Source organism: Pongo abelii, chromosome 10, assembly GCF_028885655.2.
Source record: "Pongo abelii isolate AG06213 chromosome 10, NHGRI_mPonAbe1-v2.0_pri, whole genome shotgun sequence".
Lineage (NCBI taxonomy): Eukaryota > Metazoa > Chordata > Mammalia > Primates > Hominidae > Pongo > Pongo abelii.
Window position 1 is genome coordinate 74752442 of NC_071995.2, and position 6579 is coordinate 74759020.

At 40.5% G+C, this 6579-nt stretch overlaps 1 pseudogene; it reads left to right on the top strand.

Moving 5' to 3' along the window:
- Positions 1-625: 625 nt before the first annotated feature.
- LOC100442953 (large ribosomal subunit protein eL8-like) lies at positions 626-1428 on the top strand (annotated as a pseudogene).
- The last annotated feature ends 5151 nt before the right edge of the window (positions 1429-6579 follow it).

Here is a 6579-nt window from a genome sequence, read left to right on the forward strand (position 1 = left end):
TCATAAGGCACTAGATTCTTATAAGGAATGTGCATCCTAGATTCCTCACATGCACAGTTCACAATAGGGTTCCTGCTCCTGTGAGAATCTAATGCCACCACTGATCTGACAGGAGGTGGAACTCAGGTGATAATGCGAGTGATGGGGAGCGGCTATCAATACAGATGAAGCTTCTCTCACTCACCCACTGCTCACTTCCCGCTATGCAGCCAGTTCCTAACAGGCCATAGACCTGTACCAGCCTGGGGGTTGGGGACCTCTGCTGTAATCTTTTTTTTTTTTTTTTTTTTTTGAGGTGCAGTTTCGCTCTTGTTGCCCAGGCTGGAGTGCAATCGTGCAATCTCAGCTAACCACAACCTCCGCCTCCTGGGTTCAAGCAATTCTCCTGCCTCAGCCTCCCTAGTAGCTGGGATTGCAGGCGTGCACCACCACGCCCGGCTAATTTTTTTTTTATTTTCAGTAGAGACACGGTTTCTCCATGTTGGTCAGGCTGGTCTCAAACTCCCAACCTCAGGTGATACGCCCACCTCGGCCTCCCGAAGTGCTGGGATTACAGGCGTAAGCCACCGCGCCCGGCCTGCTGTAACCTATTTAAGAAACATTTGGTCCCCTCCCACCACCCAAGATGCTGAAAGGAAAGAAGACCAAGGGGAAGAAGGTGGCCCCAGCCCCTGCTGTTGTGAAGAAGCAGGAGGCCAAGAAAGTGGTGAATTCCCTGTTTGAGAAAAGGCCTAAGAATTTTGGCACTGGAGAGGACATCCAGCCTCAAAAGGTACCTCACCTGCTTTGTCAAATGCCCCCACTATATCAGGTTTCAGCAGCAAAGAGCTATCCTCTATAAGCAGCTGAAAGTGCCTCCTACAATTAACCAGTTCACCCAGGCCTTGGATCGCCACATAGCTACTCGGCTGTTTAAGCGGGCCCACAAGTACAGACCAGAAACAAAGCAAGAGAAGAAGCAGAGACTGTTGGCCCAGGCTGAGAAGAAAGCTGCCAGCAAAGGGGACGTCCCCCACTAAGAGATCACCTGTCCTTCGAGCAGGAGTTAATACCATCACCACCTTGGTGGAGTGCAAGATGGCTCAGCTGGTGGTAATGGCACACAACGTGGATCCCTTTGAGCTGGTTGTCTTCCTGCCTGTCCTGTGTCATAAAATGGGGTTCCCCCACTGCATTATGAAGGGGAAGGCAAGACTGGGACGTTTAGTCCACAGGAAGACCTCCACCACTGTCGCCTTCACAGAGGTTAACTCAGAAGACAAAGGAGCTTTGGCTAAGCTGATGGAAGCTATCAGGACCAATTCCAGTGACAGATATGATGAGATCCTTTGTCACTGGGGAGGCAATGTCCTGGGTCCCAAATCTGTGGCTCACATTGCCAAGCTGGAAAAGGCAAAGGTGAATGAACTTGCCATTAAACTGGGTTAAGTGTGCACTGTTGAGCTTTCTGTACATAAAAATAATAAAAATAATACAAATTCTCCTTCAAAAAAAAAAAAAAGAAACATTTGGTTCTTAAGAGGGGGAGAAATTATTTACAAGTAAAGCCACATTACCTTGCCCAAGACATGCTCTTGCATCTTTACTTCAGGCTCCTTTATTCTGCAAAAGGAGAGGTGAGGGAAGCACAATGACTGAGTAACACGAAACCACAGGCCTCAAATTTTCTAAAAGAGCATAGCAAGCAGAGCCCATAAAACAGTACAGGTGAATTTTTCTTCCCTCCAACAGTGTCTGACAAGAATCCTAGAAACAGGAACATTTTCTTACTGTATTGAATTCAAACCCTAACAAAATGAGAAGACTATATGCATTAGTCTGCTTAGGCTGCCATAAAAAAAAAATACCATAGACTGTGTGGCTTAAATAACAGAAGTTTATTTTCTCACAGTCTGGAGGCTGGAAGTCTGAGATTAGTGTGCCTGCATGATCGGTTTCCAGTGGGAATTCTCCCCTTGGGTTGAAGAAGTCTGCCTTCTTCTCGATATATTCGCTCACATGACCTGTTCTTTGTTCAAATATGGAGAGAGAGGGAGTAAGCTCTCTGGTATCTCTTGTTATAAAGGCACTAATTCATCATGAGGGCCTACCATGTAATCCTAATGTCCTCCTTAAGGCCACATTTCCAAATAACATCACATTCGTTGTTAGGACTTCAACAAATGAATTTTGGGGGAAACACAGATATTCAGTCTATAACACCATATAGCATGAAATGATTGAATAGTGCCTCCTAATCTCTGTCATAACCACCAATAAAAAACATGATGAGGCTGGGCATGCTGGCTCATGGCTATAATCCCAGTGCTTTAGGAGGCCAAGGCAAGAGGATCACTTGAGCCTAGGAGTTGAAGACCAGCCTGAGCAACATAGCAAGACCTTGTATCTATAAAAATTAAAAAAATTAGCAGGGCATGGTGGTACTTACTGGTAGTCCCAGCTACTCAGGAGGCTGAGGTGGGAGGGTCGCTTGGACCTGGGAGATGGAGATTCCCTTAATCCCTGATTGTACCTCTGCACTCTAGCCCAAGAAACAGAGTGAGACCCTGTCTCAAAAAAAAAAAAAAAAAAAAAAATTAACGAATATCTTTTGAGATTTTATGCTAGGTGTAGGAGATACAAGAAAGGCTATCTCAAGGAAGTGAAAGTTCTATCTGCCTGACTGTGAAGGCATTCCATTAGTAAAACTTTTCCATTTTTCACCCTTAATGTCTAATAATGCTGTCTCCTTTGCCTTCTAATATAATCTCACCTGAATCCCCTTTCTGTTAGCATCCCCGTTTACCTCTTTTTCCACTTGCACCAATTATAGAATACCATCATCTCTTACCATTGAAGGCTATCAAAGGAACCTGTGGGTTTTTCCACTGAAAAGAATTTCTCTGCCATATTGTATCTCAGCTGACATGAAACAGGCCCATTCATTTCTGCTTCAGAAAGCAGACGGCTGCATTTTCTTTGACCTGAGCCTTTATGAAATCACTTGTGAAAACTAATCCACTCCCTTAATAACCCATTAATCCATTAATCTATTAACTTGTGAATGAATTAATTCATTAATGAGGTCAGAGCCCTCATGACCTAATCACCTCCCAAAGGTCCCACCTCCTAATACTGTTGCACTGGGGACCAAGTTTCCAACACATGAACTTTGGGGAAACATATTCAAACCATAGAATACCCATAAGGCTTAAAAATCCTGTTTTAGAATATGGCATGGTAGAGAACTGAACATAAAGACCCTGATCCAATAGCTTTTGGTCTAAGACTTGTCTTTAAGTGTTAATACGAGATTTGTGTTTAAAAAAACGAATTCAGGCTGGGCGTGGTGGCTCATGTCTGTAATCCCAGCACTTTGGGAGGCCGAGGCAGGCAGATCACCTGAGGTTGGGAGTTCGAGACCAGCCTGACCAACATGGAGAAACCCCATCTCTACTAAAAATACAAAAAATTGGTAGGCATGGTAGTGTATGCCCGTAATCCCAGCTACTCGGGAGGCTGAGGCAGGAGAATTGTTTGAACCCGGGGGGCGGAGTTGTGGTGAGCTGAGATCAGGCCATTGCACTCTAGCCTGGAGAACAAGAGTGAAACTGTGTCTCAAAAAAAAAAAAAGAACAAAAACAAAAGACAAACAAACGAATTCAGCCGGGCACAGGTGGCTCATGCTTATAACCCTAGCACTTTGGAAGGCCAAGGCAGGCGGATTGCTTGAGTCCAGGAGTTCAAGGCCAGCCTGGGCAACATGACAAAACCTTGTCTCTACAAAAAATACAAAAATTAGCTGGGCATGTTGTTGCGCATCTGTAATCCCAGCTACCTGTGGGGCTGAGGTAGGAGGATTGCTTGAACCTGGGATGTTGAGGCCGCAATGAGCCAAGATTGCACCACTGCACTCCAGCGTGGGTGAAAAGTGAGACCCTATCTCAAAAAAAATTTAATTAAAACATTTTAAAAATTAAAAAATGAATTCCCTCACATTTATAGCTTAGGTCCCTTGAAAACAATGTAACTAGTTGTAAGGTTGAGCTGATCACACTGTCCTTAAAAAACATCAGAGGGACTATTTCTGAGTAACCAGACAAATATGATAAGAACTTAAATTTCTTGAGTCTGCCCCTCTACGAATAGACCAGGTAGGTCTTAAAGTACATATTCCTTCATTGATGTTTATATAGAGCTTTTAGATTCCTGGTGCCAACTTTAGAGCTATATAGTCATTTATAATACCTATAAGCTGAGAGTTATTTTTACCAGAAATCTAAATGCCAGGATTGGTAATGGTTCTACTATAACCCAAATAATTTGAGATATCTTACTTTTATGTAATGGTTTTAATAATAAATAACATATACATTCAACCTGGACTCCTCCAACTAAAAAGGAAGATGTAAAACTCAAATAGCATTTCCTAAAAGGTTCCATTTTCCCCAAGTTTGGAAATGAGTACTTAAATAAAATAAATTGGGCTTTTTAGTAAGTATTCCATGAAAACTTTTCTTTTTTAATTGGAGGAATCAGGAGAGAAAAGAGATATAGGTATATATTCTGGTGAATAAAAAAGCACTGATTTGAAGTGTTTGTTGATTTCTGTAGTGTAAATACTCCCACCATAGCCAATTTCGAGCTACCAACCTGACATCAATGAATGTAGAGTTGGAAAGAGATGCATACATCTGGCTCTCATGGGCTTGTGAAAACTGGTTCCAGCACTCACTCACTGTTACTGGGGAAAAAAAGAAATATGAACTTATTAGCTGTTAAAGATCCATAAGACTACATCTTTCCTGGATGTAGTTTGTGGATAATCCAGTATTTGGAATTAAATTTATTTTTTTAAATTATGTTTACATACTTAATAAAACTAAAGATTCCTTTGATAAAGTTTATTTTATTTTATTTTATTATTTTAAGAGACAAGATCTTGCTCTGTTGTCAAAGTTGGAGTGCAGTGGTGCAATCATAGTTCACTGCAGCCCCAAACTTCTGGACTAAAGCAATCCTCCTACCTCAGCCTCCCAAGTAGCTAGGACTATAGGTGCATTTTGTTATTTTTGTTAGATAATTCATTTGCTTAATTAAATAATAAAATTAATCTAATTCTGTTATTTTTTGTAGAGACAGGGTCTCATTATGTTGCCCAGGCTGGTCTCGAATTCCTGGCCTCAAGCTATCCTCCTGCATCACCCTGATACATCTTTTAAATGTTGCACAACTTTGATGTGATTTAGGTGTAAACATGGCAACAAGTTTTCCCCAGTAAGAAATATAGATAAGGATATAAATGTTTGTTAGTAAGACAATGATACAAAAAAGACCGTGTTTCTCATCTTGGCAGTTTCTGTGCCTTCATTGTTTTCATGCCATCGAATGAGATAGACTTATAGTATTCTCCATGACCGTCAGCAAGATGGCAGATATTTCACAGTAACCTTACAAATAAGCAATATCCTCTTCATTTCTGCAAAGCTGAACAATAATATTTGAAGATGCTAAAATAAATAAAAAGTATATTTGATTAAACAACAAAAAATGCAGGAGCACATTTGCAATTTGGATTGAACTTTTTTTTTTCACCTCCAGCCCATACCTCTCTTTGGGGTTTCAACTAGTCTTTCCTGATAGTTTCATTCATGGAGACATCTGAATTTGAAGATGGCTAAAACTAAACCTTTAATCTTTTCCTCCCCTCCAATTGCACTTCTCTTTCTGCCTTTCCTTCCAGCTGCTCACCCCAAAACTTGGGAATCATTCTTGATAATTTCATTTTTCTTACTTTCCATATCTAATCAATCATCAATCCTCCTAATTCTTATCTATCATTTCTCCTGGGGTGACTGCCACAGCCTCCTAACTTGTCTCCCTTCTATGGTCCACACAACAGATACCGCATTGTTTTAAAAATGTAACTTAAAATATCTTATTTTGTGTAAATCCTTCAATGGCTTCCCTTCTATTTCGGATAAAATCTAGCATCTTTATTTTATTTTTCCATTTTGGGTTTCTTTTTTCTCTTTTAGAAGAATTGTGGCAAGAACTTCAAAAACCTTAATCTTTAAAATAGCCCTGCATGATCTTACCTCTTCCTATCTGGGCAACCTCATCACCAACCACTCTTGCCTTTGTTTGCTCACCCTAGCCTCATGGAATTACATCAATTCCTCAAAAATAGTCAGTGTCTAGCATAAGGCCTTACTTAAATTCAAGCCCCTCCCACTACTGACTGCCCTCAAAATCAATTTGTAAAATGAAATCACATATGAAATACTAACATTAGAAAACTTCTAACATCTTAAAGAAATGTTTTTTAAAGTATTAATTGACTTTTTTCTTGAAAGTAATTGGCTTTTTACTTACTGTAGCAAGGCTTGAGGGTGAAATAGCAAATGTGAACAGATAGAAGGCAAAACAATAAACTACAGTATCCCACTGGATACAGCTAAATGGCTTTGTACTATAGTGCAGGTGTATTCAACAGAATATAAGTCATTTTTTTAGTGTCCTCAGGGCAATAATATATGTATGCCATCTACCACAAGAAAATTATCACCTACTTCAGAAATGTTAAAGGCAGATCTTATT